Raw genomic sequence first — 19,245 nt, forward strand, 5'->3', positions numbered from 1 at the left:
AAGGTGGGTGAGGTAATATCTTTTCTTAAACCAACTTCTGTGGGTGAAAGAAGTAAGCTTTTGAGCTTACACTGAGCTGAGGAGCCTAAAGAAGAGCTCTGTGTAAGCGCAAAAACTTCTCCCCAACAGCAGTTAGTCTAATACAAGATATTAACTCATACACCTTGTTTCTCTAAGACTACTTTAAAGTATTTTATGCAGATTATAATATAATTTTATTCAATGTTTAGTTACAGTCCACCTCTGCTTGGCACACATTTAAAATGAAGGAAATCAGTTTAATGCAACATGAACATTCACACCAACCTTAATTTATGTGCAACCTTAATTTATCATTCAAATTTCATTATTTCTAAAGACACTCAGCTCAACAACAAAATCCTTTCAACTTCAACAAATAACCAGCTACAAAGTACATATCCAGTACCTCACAATCATACTCAAGTGCACCACCTGAACTCTGACCTTAAACTTTCATGTACAAATAGGACCTGATAGGGTGTGGTTCGCCATTAATATGTACTTTGTGAAAACAATTACCCTTGAGCAAGATGGATGTTAAATTTTATCATTCTGATTTGGTAGCATTTCACACCCACTCTGTATACACTTTTGAAAAGTATGCAAGGAAATGAAGAATCCTGTCCTATAGACTATCCCACTACATGTATGTCTACAGGAACTATATCTTCATCTCACTGAGGCTAGAGTTCAGGTGGTGTTTATGTGTTTAAGTATTAGGGGAATTGGATGTTCCAATTCCCCCTCCCCCAACAAAATCTTACTCAAAGTGGACCTGAGGGTCAGTATGGCCAAGATATACTCCAGTGACACCTTTTTTTACATATAAAAGCTTTCAAATTTGGTATCTTGAAAAGGGGAGATTCTCAACTTATCTTTCAAATGCATCCCAGCACCCACTCCTACTACTGAAAATGCATGTGGTACTGCATTGAATAAATTGTGACTTTTTTATGAATGATAGCCATGGTGAGTTATGTAGGCTGCCACAGGTCTGTGCTGAGAGAATCTTTTCCCCACACCATCCCATATTCTGTATTTGTCATATATGTTACATAATAATAATAATTAATAATAAAAACACTATTTTGGACATGCTTTAGAATGTTTTTAGCATTTTATGGGAATTACTTTTATAATCCTCTATCTGTAAAGCCAGGTTACCATGATTCTCACTGTACAGGGCTCAGAAGGAGCCATAAATGACTAAAGAGTATTTTTTCATATATCAAGCCACAAATCACAACATTGTTATATACAGAAAGTCTCTTGTAGATAAATGCAGAAACCTCAAATCATAGAACCATAGAAATGCAGGGCTTGAAGGGATCTTGAAAGGTCATCTACTCCAGCTCCCTCTGCTGAGGAAGGACCAAGTACATCTAGACCATCCCTGACAGGTGTTTGTCTAACCTGTTCTTAAAATCTCCAATGACAGGGATTCCAAAATCTCCCTTGGAAACTTATTCCACTATTTGACTATCCTGATAGTTAGAAAATTTCCCTATTATCTAACCTACATCTCCCTTGATGCAGATTAAGCCTATTACTTCTTGTCCTACCTTCAGTGGACCTGGAGAACAACTGATCCGCCTCCTCCTTATAACAGCCCTTAACAGGCTGTTACCAGGTTCCCCGCTTCTTTTCTCAAGACTAAACTTGCCCAGTGTTTTTAACCTTCTCTTATAGGTCAGGTTTCTAAACCATTATTAATTTGTGTTGCTCTCCTCTAGACTCTTTCCAATTTTTCCATATCTTTCTTAAAATGTGGCACCCAAAATTGGACACACAACTCACCAGTGCCAAGTAAAGCAGAACAATTACCTCCTGTGTCTTACATATAACACTTCTGTTAATATATCTCAGAAAGATATTAGCCTTTGGTGAACTGAATCACGTCACTGACTTATATTCAGTATTCAATTTGTGATACATCATAACTCCCAGATCCTTTTCAGCAGTGATATCAGCTATTCCCCTTTTTGTAGTTGTGCATTTGATTAAGTCTTACTAAATGTAGTACTTTGCACTTTTCTTTATTCAATTTCATCTTGTTGATTTAAGAGCATTTCTCCAATTTCTCATGTCATTTTGAATTTTATTCCTGTCCTCCAAAGTGCTTGGAACACCTCCCAGCATGGTGTCATCCACAAATTGTATAAGCATACTATCCATTCCATTATCCAAGTCATAAAAATATTGAATAGTACTGGAACAAGACAGACCCCTACAGGATCCAACTAGATACATCTCCCCCCCCGAGTTTGACAATGAACTATTGATAACTATTCTTTGACTATGATCTTTCAATCACTTGTGTAAACAACTTTGAGTAATTTCATCTAGAACACATTTCCCTAGTTTGCTTATGAGAATGTCATGTGGGACTGTGTCAAAGGCCTTATTAAAATGAAGATATGTAACATCTACAGCTTTCCCCATATCTACAAGGCTAGTAACCCTGTCAAAGAAGAAAATTAGTTCGGTTTGGCATGATTTGTTCTTGACAAATCCATGTTATTTTCCAGGTGCTTACAAATTGATTGTTTAATAACACTGCTCTACAGCCAAAATGCTTCTGAAATAAATGTAGTCAAACTTTACTAATTCTGGGTCACTGAGAACGAAAATGATGCTTAAAATTGTCAATTGGCTCTAGTTTTCAAGATATGCTATTGGGTCAGTATATACGACCCTTGACTTGGGAATGGCGGAGGATAAGTGAGTTATAAAGGGAAGGGATCTCAATTTAAACCAGAAATGACTAAAATACATCTTTGACTGGATCTATGAAAAAATCTATGACTGGGTTTGGACAGTACTTGCTTTTTAGGCAAAACAATGAATGATGCAATCTGAAGCTGGTGTTGCGTCATACATGATCTGAATTGCATCATGTTATTCCTAGAAGTCATGGATGATGCAATCATAACAAAGCTTAAATCACTCTGCTGAACAAATCATCCTATATCAGCTCTAGAAATCATACAGTGTTGTGCTCTCTTATTTGTCAGTGTTTGATTTTGCAAAGGGACACATTTCTGTTTAGCCAAAGTGAGCAGAGATGCCTCGTACTTGTGTGAACAGTGCAGATAACTTCTGCTATGTTTGTGGTGAAGTGACTTTTGCATCACAAAAGCGCAGTATAACCACTATGGTTAAGAAAGCCTATCACCTTTATTTTGGCTGCAAAATTGCAGATCAGGACAAGAGGTGGGCCCCAAACATATGCTGCAACATTTGTGCAACAAATCTTCGCCAGTGGTTGAACAGGAAAGGGAAATCTATGCCTTTTGCAGTGCCAATGATTTGGAGAGAGCCAACAGATCATACCAGCAATTGTTACTTCTGCATGATGCCTCCAGTTGGAAAAGGTGTGTCAAAGAAGAAAAAGTGGACTGTGCATTATCCAAACATTCCATCAGCTATACGCCCAGTACCCCACGGAGAAGGACTGCCGGTTCCTGATGCACCAGAATCATTCTCACTTGAGTCAGATGAGGAAGAGGAAGAGGATGAAACTTCTGGTGCTGAACCATCAATGTCACAGGACCCACATTTTCTACCATCCTCCTCCTCTGAACCACACCTCATAACACAAGGTGAACTGAATGACCTTGTCAGGGATTTGGAACTACCCAAGAGTAAGGCAGAGGTGTTGGGCTCCAGACTACAGCAGTGGAATCTCCTGGCAGGTGAGGTTAGGGTTTCCATGTTCCGTGACCGTCAAAAGGATCTTGTCCCATTCTTCTTCATGGAAGGTGATCTTGTAGCCTGCAACAACATCGATGGTGTGATGGCAGCCCTCAACATCGTTCACAATCCAGATGAATGGAGACTGTTCATTGATTCATCGAAGATGAGTCTTAAAGCTGTTTTACTGCATAATGGCAATGTTTTGCCATCAATTCCAGTTGGTCATGCAGTCCATATGAAGGAAACCTATGACAACATGAAATAACTTTTGAGGTGCATAAACACCATAAACACATGAAAAGACCTAGGTTTACAATTTATGATTAAAACTCTACTATCTACACAATATTCATAGACATAAAATGTAAAAACTTAAATATCTTAGAAACAGTAGCCAATCAGTTGTTTTAATTGTCATATTTGAATTCAGAAATCAAAATACATAATAAATAGCACATTTTATCTCTGAAGCAGACGACTTCTCAAAAATTGTAGACCAGTGTAATTTATTCCAGTCTCTTCCCAGATATTGAAGGCACACTGACCGGTCTATTTTTTGTTATTTTACCAAGGCAGCTTGGCTTTGCAACAGAAATTATATAAAAAAGTGGTAAGAAGAATTTTTTAACTGTTGAAAAATATAAAATAATTTTTCAGTAAAAATTGCATAACAAACAAGCATATGATGGTTTGGAGTTGAATAAAGGCTTTGACATCCTAATTCATCAAAACCCGTAAGCAAGGTCCTATTGACAATGAGACTTAAAATGGGCTTAAATATAAGAGCATGTGTAGATACTTTTCCCAATAGTGATGGATTTAAGCACGCACTTAAGATCTTTATTCAATTAGTGCCTAAAACTGTATTAGTATTTCTTAGGGATGACCTGCATAGCCTACTTACAGATTCACCACACATGAATAATTATCAAAGTTGGATTGCACTACACTCCCACTCCCATATTTCCCTGGAGTAGAGTATGAGAGAAAGAACAAACCACACATGACAGAGGTTAGTTACATCACTAAATGAACTACTGGAAAGGACTTAGGGTCAGTTTTTTAAAGGTATTTATTGGAGCTGGTCAGGAAATCAATAGGTAAGCAGATTTTCATTAGAAAATGCCAATTAATCAAAATCTAAATTGTTTACGGGAAAGGGTTGGTTTCAATGAACTCACAATTCAATTTTTTTTTGGGGGGAGGGGAGAGTTTTAAAATTGTCAATATCTTCCACTTCCACACTTCTGAAACGAAAAGTTTTATTTTCCAATTTGAAACAACTTTTTGTTTTGAAAGTTTAGCTTCCATATATTCAACAAAAAATTTTTTTAAAGTCAAAATTGAAATGTTTTTAAATTATCAACATGAAAAGCTTAGAATAACCAATACAAACTTTTTTTTCAGATTATCATTTTGAATTTTTTTCCCAAGATTTTGACTTTTTGCCCCAATTTGTGACAGGAACAAATAAAATCTCAAAAATTTTCACTGGATAGGAAAACTGTTTCATGCCCAGCTCTAATATTTAGAAGCCTAAAGAGGCAGTTAGGTGCTTTTGAAAAACCTACTATTGTCTATCTCCTTTTGATTTTATTGATCCCATTAGAAATACCTAGAATATCAGGGTTGGAAGGGACCTCAGGAAGTCATCTAGTCCAAGCCCCTGCTCAAAGCAGGACCAATCCCCAGACAGATTTTTGCCCTAGATCCATAAATGGCCTTTTCAAGGATTGGACTCACAACCTTAGGTTTAGCAGGCCAATGTGCAAACCACTGAGCTGTTATCCCTCTCCTCTGACTCTAAGAACAGGAGTACTTGTGGCACCTTAGAGATTAACAAATTTATTAGAGCATAAGCTTTCGTGGGCTACAGCCCACTTCTTCGGATGCATATAGAGTGGAACATATATTGAGGAGCTATATATACACACATACAGAGAGCATGAGCAGGTGGGATTTGTCTTACCAACTCTGAGAGGCCAATTAAGTAAGAGAAAAAAACTTTTGAAGTGATAATCAAGATAGCCCAGTATAGACAGTTTGATAAGCAGTGTGAGAATACTTACAAGGGGAGATAGATTCAATGTTTGTAATGGCTCAGCCATTCCCAGTCCTTATTCAATCCTGAGTTGATTGTATCTAGTTTGCATATCAATTCCAGCTCAGCAGTCTCTCGTTGGAGTCTGTTTTTGAAGTTTTTCTGTTGTAAGATAGCCACCCGCAGGTCTGTCATTGAATGGCCAGACAGCTTAAAGTGTTCTCCTACTGGTTTTTGAGTATTATGATTCCTGATGTCAGATTTGTGTCCATTAATTCTTTTGCATAGAGACTGTCCGGTTTGGCCAATGTACATGGCAGAGGGGCATTGCTGGCACATGATGGCATATATCCCATTGGTAGATGTGCAGGTGAACGAGCCCCTGATGGTATGGCTGATGTGATTAGGTCCTATGATGATGTCACTTGAATAGATATGTGGACAGAGTTGGCATCGGGCTTTGTTACAAGGATAGGTTCCTGGGTCAATGTTTTTGTTCAGTGATGTGTGGTTGCTGGTGAGTATTTGCTTTAGGTTGGGGGGTTGTCTGTAAGCGAGGACAGGTCTGACTCCCAAGATCTGTGAGAGTAAAGGATAAGTAATTAGGTGCTTAGCTATATTTTTAGGCACTTAATTACCTCTGACAATCTGGCCTTTGGATCTATAGTGATGAGTGAAGTATAAGAACCTAAGCAGAACAGAAAATAATAGGACAGAACAGAACATGTTGTGTGGGCCTCACCATGCATGTTGGAGGGGTAAGGGGATTCTTCTTCCTTCCCAGGGGTTGAAGAGAGATCTCCCTCCCCTCAGAAGTAGCGGGGCAGCAACAAGTCATCTCAATTCACTTCAAAGAAGCAAGACTGCCAGCAGGTAACCCCCAGTATTTACCCCAGCAGCCATAGGTGTGTCTCCATGTGTGGGTAGACCTGGCCTACTGCACTTTTCTCCTCCTGCCACATACAAAGTTGGCTGTGTGTCTCCATGTGTGGGTGGGAACTCCAGAGCACTGAGTCTTGGAGTTACCAATTGAGACACATGGTATAGTTCCCCAACTCAGTCCTATTGTCACACTGTCTGCAGATTAAGGTAGACATTTCTGCATTGGGTCACATTTTCAAGTTTTTCTTCCCAACTATTAGGGCTAGACACTTTTTTTTTTCTAAAATATAAGTTAAGTTTCTGACGTAATCACATGGTTACAGAAGCTAGGGGCATTAGGTGTGAGCTTGTAGTGCATCTCTCTTAGCCAGCCTTGCCTCCCCAAATTTATGCCAGTAAAACCTTTGCATCATTATACACTACCTTGTTATTTTGTAGTCTCTCTCTCATCTGTACACACAAAAAACATCAGTAAGAGAGAGAACAACATATATAGTTTCCATTTTCTTGTCTTCAATACTTTTCAGGGGAAAAAATCTGTATTACATTTCATTTTATTTTCAATCTTTTCCTCAGCTGGGTAGCTAGGATTTCTGCTTGTGAAATAAACTTCAATATAAATTCCACTTTGTAGTGATATTTTTTCTATGGTAAAACTTTCCTGTTTCTTGATTTATTGTTGTGTTCAGATATCCTACTGTTCAGCTCTTTCTTATTATCTATAAGAGGATATGATCTTTCATTCACAAACACCTTATATGTACTTGTAGATATTTGGGTTATGTCCATTTATTGATTTATTGGGGCCATTGCTAAGTTTTATTCTTGGTTACGGGGTATACCAGAATTTACATTTCTGTATTGTGCTTCCTTATATTATAAATATTTTCAATGCTATAATAGACAGTCATATTATAGCTACCTTCAGCTAGTGAAAACCAAAACAGACCTGTAATTCCCTTAGAAAACCCACCAAAAGTCACAGGAAATCCAAAATAAAGGTCTGTTCCAAAAGCCCTTTTGAAGTCAGTAGAAGTCTTTCAATTGACTTCAATGAGCTTTGGATGGGTCCCATAGTCAAAGGGCCAAACCAAGGACATAACAATATTCAGGTGTAAAAATTGCTAATGTGAGACCCTCAACTCAAGTAGCATGCTCTCCTTCATATACCCTGCTTCTTTTGCCACTAAACAACATGCCCATCCTAATCCAAAACACCCTTTTCTTACCACCATTACTTACCATCCCTGGTGGCCCTTGCCTATTCCTCAACCTCTCCATATTTCTGATGGACCTGTCCCTCTTCTCACTCCTCTAATTCCCTTCATTACCCTGGTGGCTCTGTCCTTCTTCTCATGATAACATTCTGTGTCTGTTCTGTTTCCTGTGGTCACAACTCCTCTCCCTCCCTCCCCTCCCCCCATTGATGAACAGTTTCATTGTTCCAGTGGAGTAAGACTTGAGTGAGGCTATAATTGTGGAGCAAAAACCAGACTTTCACATAGTTAAGGCCAATCCAATGCAGCACTGGATTCTGTGTTCCATAGGGAGACAATTCAGAAAGCAAAGCAGCAGGGAGGTGTATTTCTGGCAATTTATGTTACTGAGCAGGCAGACTGCTGTATTCTGCATCAGTCTGTGGCTTTCAAGGCATTGGGCTTCATCCCTAGACAAAGAAAAATTTCAGTAGTCAATCCTGGAGGTTACAATACTCACAGTTTTTAGTTTAGTTCCGTTCTTCAGCTGGAGTGCTATGTGTGAAACGTTAGCAGAATATGGTTCTAAGAATCTCTTCCCATTGTGTGGAATCTGTAGTTCTTTGATACAGATGAAGAGGGAAAGTCCACTAACACAGGCTGAAGAAGGTAATGAAGTAGGCTCCGGGTTAGAGAAAATATATATTAGATTAAAATGACACATCATATTATTACTCTTCCTTAACTACTCAAATCTTGACATTCTCTTTTCTGTCCTATTGTATTTACACATTAATCTACAAAACACGTTTTAATTAAGAGAAAAAAACCAACAGTCCTTAAATCGTTAAAGTTATTTCCAGAATGGCAACTTTTGTGAAGTTTCCTAGTATCAGTTTGGTTACTAGTTTTGTTCTTTGAAAAATGATACGCTCCATTATTATTCCTAGCACACAGTAGGTTTCTGCCTGTGAAGTTTTAGTGAACTGTGACTTCTTTTTCTTGTTTGAATTTACAAATGCAAATGAATTTACAAATCCTTTCCAGGTAAGGCTCAGAAGCACAATGTAAGAACTCAATCCTACTAACCTTTACTCCTGTGAGTAGTCCTTACTCTTGCTGTTGGCCGTATTGACAACACACACTTTGCAATAAATCTCTTTTTTCCACTAACATTTTTTACTAGTCTGTAGTTTTATCCTTCATAATAAGTATAGTAACTTTCACAGTTACTAGAAAACAAGCAGTTATTCTTCCCAAAGAAAAGTAGGAACTGAATCAAGAGTAACCCCCAATCGGAGTTTGCCAGCTCCTGAAACTCTGGACTCAGCCTCTAGGGGGCCGACACTATGGAGTACAACAATAATAGGTACTAGAGCTCTGTAGTGGGGAGGCTGAGAAAAAGGGAGGAACAGGCCAGAGAGGCTGCGCAGACCAGCAGCTAATCAGCAAAGGCCTGTGGAGAGCCAATCAGGGCAAAGAAAGAGGCAGCCAATCAGGGCCAGGCTGGGCCCTATATAAAGGCTGCCTAGCAAATGAGAGGGCAGTCTCTCCCTGAGGTAAGGAGGTAGCACCTTGAACAGAGCAGTGCTGGGCAGGCTTGGGGGAGCAGAGGAGAACTCCATCCCATTACCTGCCAGGCTGCGGCCCCTGACTAGAAGGGCCAAGAAGGTGCAAGGGGCCAAAGGGGAAGTGACCCAGGGAAGAAAGTCGGACAAGAGGGGAGAGAAGGAGTGCAGAGAGGCTGCTGCTAGAGGGTCCCTGGGTCGGGACCTAGAGTAGCGGGTGGTCCAACTCTTCCCCCCCTTGCACTGCACCTGGCCACAGAGGAGTGTGGCCGAGACTGACTGCAACTTACCCCTGAGGTGAGAGGCTAGACTTTGGGGTTGTGGTTGGCCACTGAGGCAGGTGCAAGCCAAAGGATGTCATTACCCCCCCGAAAGGGGGTGAGAATGGAGTAGTGGGCGCTGCTGGAGGGCAGTGTCCGCAAGTGGACACCGCCGAGCAGGGAGCAACGCGGTTCCCAAATCAGCAGAGCAGACAGAGAGACACCACACGCAGAGGGTGCTCCACAGCTGACAAGAGCTAATTCCCAGAGCAACTAGCAGGAGGCACCAGCGGTGGTGAGTCCTGACCCCGTTACAAACTCTCTGACACATTTCCCGGGCCCCTCAGTGGAAGAGGACGGCCTGACAAAGAGACAAGGTTTAGTTACAGTTTTGAACTTTTTTGCTGGGAGCTGAGAGAGAAAAACAAAACAGTTCAAGGAGTCTTGCACACCCACTACAAAGGAAGTCACTGAAGTGCTATGGGTTCTAGTGCATGGTGAGGCTGTTCAAGCTCTGTGAAGACCAACATCCAGAGTGGCAGAGATCCAAGCCAGCACCAACTACTGAGAGCTAGGTCCTGGGGGCTCTCCAGACCAGGAAGCCCGGAAAGGACCCTGCTCCACCCAGGGCCAAAGATATAGTAAGGGGACCATTTTTGTTTAACATGTCCAATGTTCAGTGTGCTGTAGCACTCATCTCTGGACTCATTCTCACCATCTGTCTGATAAAATGCCAGGGAGGGAGCCTGGGGTTGGAAAAACTTGTGAGTACTGGGAGATCAGAAATTTGTTGATGTTTAAGTACTTATTGGTTAACACTAACCCTTTCCTTTCCAGGTTCTGTTCTCCTGTTCCCAATAAAGTCCCCCTTTTGGTTTGTGCCTTTGGGCTGATTAACTTTATTGTTTCTTGGCACTGGGTTTTATACTCTTTGTCAACAATGGTAGCATTATTCCTCTTCCCACAGGATAGTACTTCTTTTGTCTCAGGCATAGTGAGGCATTACTTTGGGTGGAGGCACCAGGTGTCACAAAAAAGAACCCAGGACACAATGCATGCAAGGAGAGAGGAGAAGCCACTCCAAGCAGCAAGCCCCAAGGATGAGACCTGAATCATGCTTTGGAGGAGAGGTTACACATGTCATCAGCACTATTATTTCAATAGATTCTAAAGGCCATAATTAAGTTCAGGGTCCCACTGAATTAGGCACTGCATTAACATTTAGTCAGACACAGCCCCTGCACCAAAGAATTCACAATCCAAAGCCCCATGGAGTGGCTCATGAAGGTTTCTGGAGGTTTCTTTCGAACAAACAAAGATGATCCCTCCCCTTCAGAGCCCATTGCACTCTGGGATGGGATTTTAGGAATTTAAGCAATGCTGTGTGAGTACTCATACAGTGCAGCTATACTGGGGCCAGATCCTCAGCTGGTGTAAACTCTTATAGCTCTATTGACTTCAGTGGAACTATGACCATTTTTACCAGCTGTGGATCTGCCACATAATAAATCTCATAGTTACATATTTACTAGTCAAACTCAATGACTTGATAGAAGAACAAAACAGGGGGAAACCAATTTTCCCATCCTCTGAGAATTTGAGATTTCAGAAATTTTTCTCTTAACTCAGAACAAACCACCAAAATCTCAGCTCAAATCAAAAATTAAAAAATACTAATTGTACTAAAAATGTCGCAAAAAATCCCATCCAGTTTTAATAAGGAACACACAGCAATCTGGGATACTGTTAGCCAAATGGGCTCGTTTCCCCCTGGAGCTGCCCAATTACCCCAAGGAGGCACGGGAGTCTAGAAGACGGCTTTACGTTTTTATTGACCAGTCAGCTGCGTGGGCGCTCTCCTCGGCTAATGCCAGAGAGAGAGCCCCTTACAAGTGCGGAGCAGCCTTTTTATACCTAGCAACAAACAACTTAGCATGCATACCTTATACGCGTATGCGGAAGGAACATTTCAAAAGGCCTTGTATGCAGATTGAGAGAGAGGCAAGGGAATGGATATATAACAGGATGCGGTTTAACATTTGCTTGAACTCATCACTTCTTTCCACAGCACCCCCCCCCCCCCCCCCCCCGGACTCTACTCTGAGGCATATGTTAGACTAAAATAGCAGTGCCTGTCTGTCTCACCTAGGCTGGTGGTTTGGCCGCCTTGTGTTATCACATAATCTTGCTGCACAGAAGGCTGCAACGGGTGTTTTGCAGAAACAGTCGTTGCTCCTGATATAACAGCTGGGCTTATAGGCAAATAGTTGACCTGTTGCTCTAACAATACTATAGCACCCCAACATAAACTTTAACCCATTCAGTTTTCAAATTTTTATTACCACCCCTCCTCAGATGATGTCATATCCTATCTAGACCCTAGGGTTTCGTTTTACTTGTGTGTCAAGTGTTTGGTACAATTTTGAGAGCTCTCCATGTCTCCATATGTGCAATGAGATAAGGATGCTTATCCATCTTTGTAAAGTGCGTAGAGAAGTATAAAAGAAAAGAGCTTCATAGGAGCTAGGTATTCTTCTTATTATTTAAAAATTAAAGCAACTTCTGTGTTTGCAACTTCACTATCTGAAATTCCCTCAGTTATGTTTCAGAACTCAAACCACGTCAACCTGAAATGTTGAAGTTCCATCAAACATTTATGTTTACTCTTTAGCCTTGAATCCAGTATTGGATGGAATTTGTTTTGGTTCCATTCCAGACTATTTGAAAACCTCATTAGCTACAATGTTTGTCTTGTTTTTTCTTCATTTTTATTTTTTCCCCTACTCACTCTACCCCTCTGGATAATATTGCAAAACATCTCACTCTGCTCTAATTTCTGTAGAGCTGTGCCCAGCATCCATGTACAATTAAGTTGATTGGTCACACTTGAAATTAAGTTTTTCAAATAAGGGTACACAATTTAGATTCAGTAAAACAATTATTACCACTTTTAATTAGAAAAAGTAGAAGCCAGGTCTGAGAGACATTCCTAGACATGACCATGCAGAGAGCCAGTCTGCATGGTGTATCATTTAGCTAGTCACTGATCATTGCAGTAGTTCTATTCAAATTCAGCTCAGGGTGCACTCATCTGTCAGCAGAACAAACCTCAATTCAAAAAAGAAAGATATTTGGAAATTATAGTTTCAAGTGTTCAGCAGATCTCGGGTTTTTGTTGATTGTAATGGTTCTGTCTCAAATTTAATAAATGTGCAGTGTCCTTTTTGAAAGTGGTTACAGATACAGTTTCATATCAGGCAAGATCAAGCTTTTGGGATGAGCTGCCTTCTAATGAGTGCCAATACTGATCAGTGTAAAAGCTATGGATTTTTTCCCCCTTCAGTGGGTTAGTCACACCTGTCAGTCCTTGAACAGCAACATATTATCTGTTCATACCTGTCAGTTTAAAAGGTAAAGGTAAACACTGGCAAAATTTTCAATCAGTGCTCAAAAACGAGACAGGACTGGAATAACAAATTGAAATAGCAGGGGTGTTCCAGGGCCAGATTGAGATTTAATGACATAGCTGTGTAGGGAAGCTTGCAAAGCACCTGCATATTCCTTGTCTGTTTCAAGCCAGTGCTATTACTCCCCTCTCGGTTTTATGAGCATTAAATATAACTGAAAAATAATAAGAAAAGAATAAAAGTACATTTCAAATGCTCAGTAATTCATAAAGCAATGTATTGGTGTAGAAATTGATTGTGCTCTCACTTACATTAGGTTTAGACCACTTCATTTCTACTGACTTCAGTGGAGTTACCCTGGATTCACAGCAGGGTCAGAAGATAAGGAGGGCTATTGTACATGAAGAACCGCATTTTTAGTTGTGCATATAGCTGCCTATGCCAAATCCATTGTCTTTGTGACACACATTGACAAACTCACATTTGTGTGTGAAATAAGGGCATTTGCACACATGAAAGTGGGAAAATGCCTGTATAAAAAAGGAGACTGGTGTGACTAACCATCTAAACATCTGTATACACATGAAAAGGCAGGTTTAACATGTGCAAATACGGTTCATGACAAATTTGTCACCTATATCTGAAAATTTAGCCAAGAGTTCTAAAGCTACCAGGACCATTTAATCTTAATGATGCTATCCAGATTTATTTTTACAATACCATGCTATACACAGATTTCCATCCTGACATCATACAGTTTTGGTTTTTTTTTTTTTTTCATTACTGTCCTTTCTAAACCTCCAACTGTATAAATAATATTGGAAAGAGATGCCAAAAATGCCCATTTTCAAAGATTGTAGGTCAGGAAATGTATTTTGAAAATCTGGGCTTCCACCACCATATCTTACATAATCAAGAGTTCTTGTAACCAGATGTTTATTTCCTGCACAACTAGCTCTTTAGAGTAATGCAGTGAACAGGTTTATTTACATACCTTAGCTGTGCTCCCCTAACACAGAAGTGATTAGCATACCACTATCATTCTTTTCCTATAGTGCTGTACAATGTGTATTCATGTGACTTCTAAGCTACAAAACCATAAGTATAAAAAAAACCCCAACACTGTGAAAACATAATCAAAGGACGAGAACACTCATTTGTGACAGCCTCGCTAGCATAACTTTTCTTTATACTAGAGCAATATGATTGCTTTGTTTATCAGAAAGCATGGATTTAAATGACGGGAAAAGTAAGTTTGCAAATTCAGACCGATTACATAAACCCAACAATCAGTTGGAAATTTTAACAAACCCTCAAATTCTGCAAAACTTTGCCCATCCTAGAATGTATGTCCTGCCACTCTGTTCAGTTCTGAAATGATTTTTAAAGGGTTCCCCCTCTCCCCTTGGCCCAGCTTTTATTAAACATGGATCATGAAGTAAAATTATGCTGTTGAATTTGTCAAAACACAATTATTTGCATCATGACAACAGATCGTAGGGCAATTTTTTCTTTCAGTTATGCTAGTATAAGTTCAAAGTTCCAAAGATTCATGAAATTTAAGACTCCAAGGAACAATTAGATCACCTTTCTAGTCTGCCCTCCTGTATATCACAGGCCATTGAATTTCGCCCAGTTACCCCTGCATGAGCCCAATAACTTGTATTTGGCTAGAATACATCTTCCAGAAAGACATCCAGTGTTGATTTGAAGACAAGAGATGGAGAATCTACCACTTCTCTTGGTAGTTAATCACCCTGCTGTTAGAAATGGGTTCCTTATTTCTAATTTGAATGTATCTACCTTCAGCTTCCAGTCAGTGGTTCTCGCTATACCTTTTTCTGCAAGATTAAGGAGTACTTAAAGAGCCAGTGAGTCTGATGACTTTGCTCCATTGATTTACCCCAGAGCAACCGAATGAAGAGTCTAGCCCTGTGATTTCAATAGGACAGTACACATAAGTAGGGGATCAGGCAGAAATAGAAAATGAGCTGTTTTTAAAAAAAGTTTAAAAAAAAAAGTTCTATTCAAGCATAAATATCTTCAATAAGTAGCAGTATCAGCAACGGGAATACAATTACAGGCAGAGCAAATTGCTTTTTATTTAAATGTTCTCTCTTTTTTTTAATTTTTTTTTTAATGTATCCCAGTGTGAAAGTCACTCTATAAATTAGTGAGACCATGTATAATTTCAATGTCTCCACTGGGGGTTGTAGGAATACGTGTTTTCTCACTTGCTTAGTTGTGTGTTTGGGGGATTAGAAGAAAATTATACAGCCGTAGGTACTTTATAATGACAGATATCAATAGTAATTTAGCTAATTGAGTGTATTCCAACTTTATTTTAATTTACTGGTATTTTTAATTTCTTCTTTGTCATTTAGTTTTGCTTTTCTACACAAATATGCTACCACTCTCATAGGTCTTGACCCTGCAAATGTTTTCTCACATGAGTAGCCTGTACTTGCTCATGTGAGCAAGGATTTGCTAGATTGGACAAATAAACATTTCAGAATCATTAAAAACTAGGATGGGGAAGTGCTCATCTCATTTTCTAAAACATTTTAATTTTGCCAAGAAATATTTCAGTATTAAAAGAGAGAGAGAAGAGAGAGAAAACAACTCTGTTTCAGGCCTGGTTCAGCTCAGCTCAGTTTGTGCTGTGTATTGTAGAAAATTAAACAATGGGAAAATATGATTCAACTTCCAAATTTGGTGAATGTTATGCTTATTGAGATTTATCAGACAAAAGCAAAAAAATTATGCATTGATTGCTGAGACTGCACCTTCATAATTTGTGGGACCATTTTGTGGAGTAAAGCCCCTCCCCTGTTCTCCTAGATCTGATGGCAGGACATCAACAAAGTCACCAGGAGTCTGTTGGATAAGGCAGAGGCTGTAAAAGTAAATAAAATCCGTGTCTGATTTGGGGGTACATTATACTCTCCAACTCTCACTAACTACACAAAAATGGGGGTGAACAGTTTATAATGTGTGAATCCTGTGGGTCCCATTGGCCAGGAACAGTGCTGGAACTGCGGGTGGCCTTGCCTGCAGACGATCAATGTAAACAAACTGACCATGTGCGGCCCGCGGGCCTCAGGTTGCCCAATACAGCAACCTGAGGGTCCGGACACCTCACATTCTTTAAAGTTTTATCCTCACAACACCCCTATGAGGTAGGGAAGTATTTATTCCCCCATTTTATAGATAAGAAACTGAGGCAAAGAGAGTCTAAAAGTCTTGCGCAAGGTCACACATGAAGTCTATGGCAGAGCAGGGAACTGACCCCAGGTCTGTAGAGGCTCAAGCTAGTTTGGTCCTTCGTTCCTCTCAGCAGCTCTGCCATATATTATAAAACAGATCCAGTCTATTTTGGAACAGGAAAGTTTCTTCCTGTGCTAAGGGCACCTCATGGAGAATCCCCTACTAATGTCCCTCGCTCTTGTAAATGATGAGGGATCCAGCTCAAAAGCTTCTACTGATTACAACTGCAGCACTTTAGATATCTAATAGACATACAATATTCAGGGCTCTACAATATTTAACTAACTCATTTTTTCAGACTGAAGGATGCACATACCACTATGATTAAACTGCCACCTCTTCTGAAAAGAAATCTAGAGCCAGATCCTCAGGTCCAAACTAGCTGTACTTCAAGATGCTTTTGTCTTTCTCTAATCCTTGTGGAACAGTCTCTCTCACCTCCAATCCAGCATCTTCAGGTCTACTCAAACTAGACCAGTGTCAATGACCTCCTAGGGGCTCCTCCATTGGCCCTGGACTGTAAGACTCTGACCATACTCTGGAAAACGCTCCCCAGCTGCCATGTTCCTCTTTGCACAACAGGGCAGTGCAAAGAGATACACCAGAGGTCGAGGATCTGAACCCTGATTTTAACATCCATCATATTTAAAACTGCCTCTTAGTCCTGTCCATACTGTGGACTTCAAAATCTAATCTGTTGAACTCTTAACTCCACTGCAAATTAATCTGAGACTGAGAATTAGCCAAGAGATTATGTGTGCATGTGCTGGCCTAAAATAAAAAGCACATTATGGGCCAAAGACCTCATAGTTAATGGACTTAAAAGTTAAAGTAATCTGTAGAATATATATTATTCTATATTTTTGAATATTAACTCAGTGCCACCTAATCAATGGATCATTATAAAAATAGCCTTCTCTGAAATTGAGGATTTCATAATGAATATATACCTGGCAGTGGTAAATACAAGGCTAATTTGCCCATGTTCTTGAAATAACAGTGCAGAAAACGATGCTGCTAATAATGCTATTTGAATAAATCTGGGACATGATTTTGGACTATTTCAGAATTACTCCAAATTCTTTTGAAAACAATTTTTAATAGATTTTTATTAGACCCTGGATTATTAGATCAAAGCTGATTTAGGGCTGTTAACATGTGTTGGTAGTAGAAATAACAGCCTTCTCACCTTCTGCTTATATTGCCCTAAATTTTGACCATCATCTAGCAATGCAGACTGTGAAAAGGGAAGCAAATTGCTCCAGAAAGGATAACATCTCCCCCAGCACAGACTGGTGGAGATGCACTGATGGGGAAAAGAGCAGACGGGTGTGTGTTAAAGTGCAGGGAGTTTTGTGTTACAGGGAGAAGAGTTGGTTAGGTCTACTGGAATGTGTCATGTTACTGACACACCAACTTCTCACAGCCTGACCCTCAAATTCAGTGGAAATTCTGCACACTGCAGGCATGTAACTTACCAGCTATAAGTTGTAATAAGTCAGTGCAGGATTGTTCCCTACTGTATATTCTCAAATGCTTTATCCAGTCTAGTATTAAATTATTCAAGTGATGGGCTTCCAATGCTTCCTTAGGGAGATTACTACAGACTAATAGACCTCACAGGAAGGTTTTCTGATGTAAAGCCTACATTTTTCTTAGCTCATTTTCATTCCATTATTTCAAGTTACGCTCCCTTGGACCATTCAAAACAATTCCTATCCCTTCTAGTATTTACACAATTCAAAACACTGTATACAGGCCTCCTATCGTCTGCTACACATTGTCTAGTCATGCTGTACATACTCAGTTTTTTTCAGTATTTCCTCATAAATCAATCCCTCCAGCCTGTTAATCAGCCTGTTATTCTCTTAATTCCCTTGACTTTATTTATGTCTGCTGGAGTTAATGGGCGCCGTTGGATGCTCAACACTTTTGAAAATCAGGTCACATATTTAGACACCTACATATGAACTTAGGATCCTAACTTCAAGCATCCTTTAAAACATTGGCCCAGTTTTCTTCTCTTTAAAGCCATTTTACCTTGCCCATAAGACTGAATTGAAAACAAGTTGAAGACAAAGGAAATCCCAGCTGGGAGAATGTGTTCTCTCATAAAATTAATCTTCCTGCATTAATTTTCCATGAAAGACAGTATTGGCAAGTCTGTCCATAAGAAACTCAGCCATGTGTTGCTAATGGTTCTGAGTCATTCATGTTGACTTCTCCACCTTCTGCTATTTCATCTAAGACTTTTCTGAGGTTGCCTCAAAAGTATAAATCTAAATTCAAGATTCTTTCCTGACTGAGGTAAAGCAGACACTTCAGATCTAACAGATTTCAATGTAGGCTTCTTTCATCTTAATTAATATTTTTCCTCAGTATTTGATCTTGTATATGTAAAAGAATGGAAGAGGTAAGATCATTTTACTCATTCTTTAGCAGATCAAAAGAGGAATGATTCCAGGATGGGCAGTGATGGTGTCCCTAGCTTCTGTTTGCCAGAAGCTGGGAATGGGCAACGGGGGATGGACCACTTGATGATTACCTGTTGTATTCATTCCATCTGCAGTTCGCCGTTCCCAGCCAATGAGAGCTGTAGGAAGCAGCGGCCAGCATGTCCCTGCGGCCCGCTGCTTCCCGCAGCCAGGAAAGGCGAACCGCGGTCACTGGGAGCTGCAGGGGGCCGTGCCTGAAGACAGTCAACATCAGCAATAGGTCTTGCAGCCCACAATCAGATTACCCTGATGGGCTGCAGATGCCCACCACTGCTGCACACCAATGCAAGGAGCCTGGGTAACAATATGGAAGAAATAGAACTGCTGGTGCAAGAAGTGAAACCAATACAATGATAATGGAAACATGATCGAATACCTTTACTGAAGGGTATGTACTGTCCAGGAAAGCCAG

This window comes from Chrysemys picta, chromosome 1 (genome assembly GCF_011386835.1).
Source record: "Chrysemys picta bellii isolate R12L10 chromosome 1, ASM1138683v2, whole genome shotgun sequence".
NCBI classification, from domain to species: Eukaryota; Metazoa; Chordata; order Testudines; family Emydidae; genus Chrysemys; species Chrysemys picta.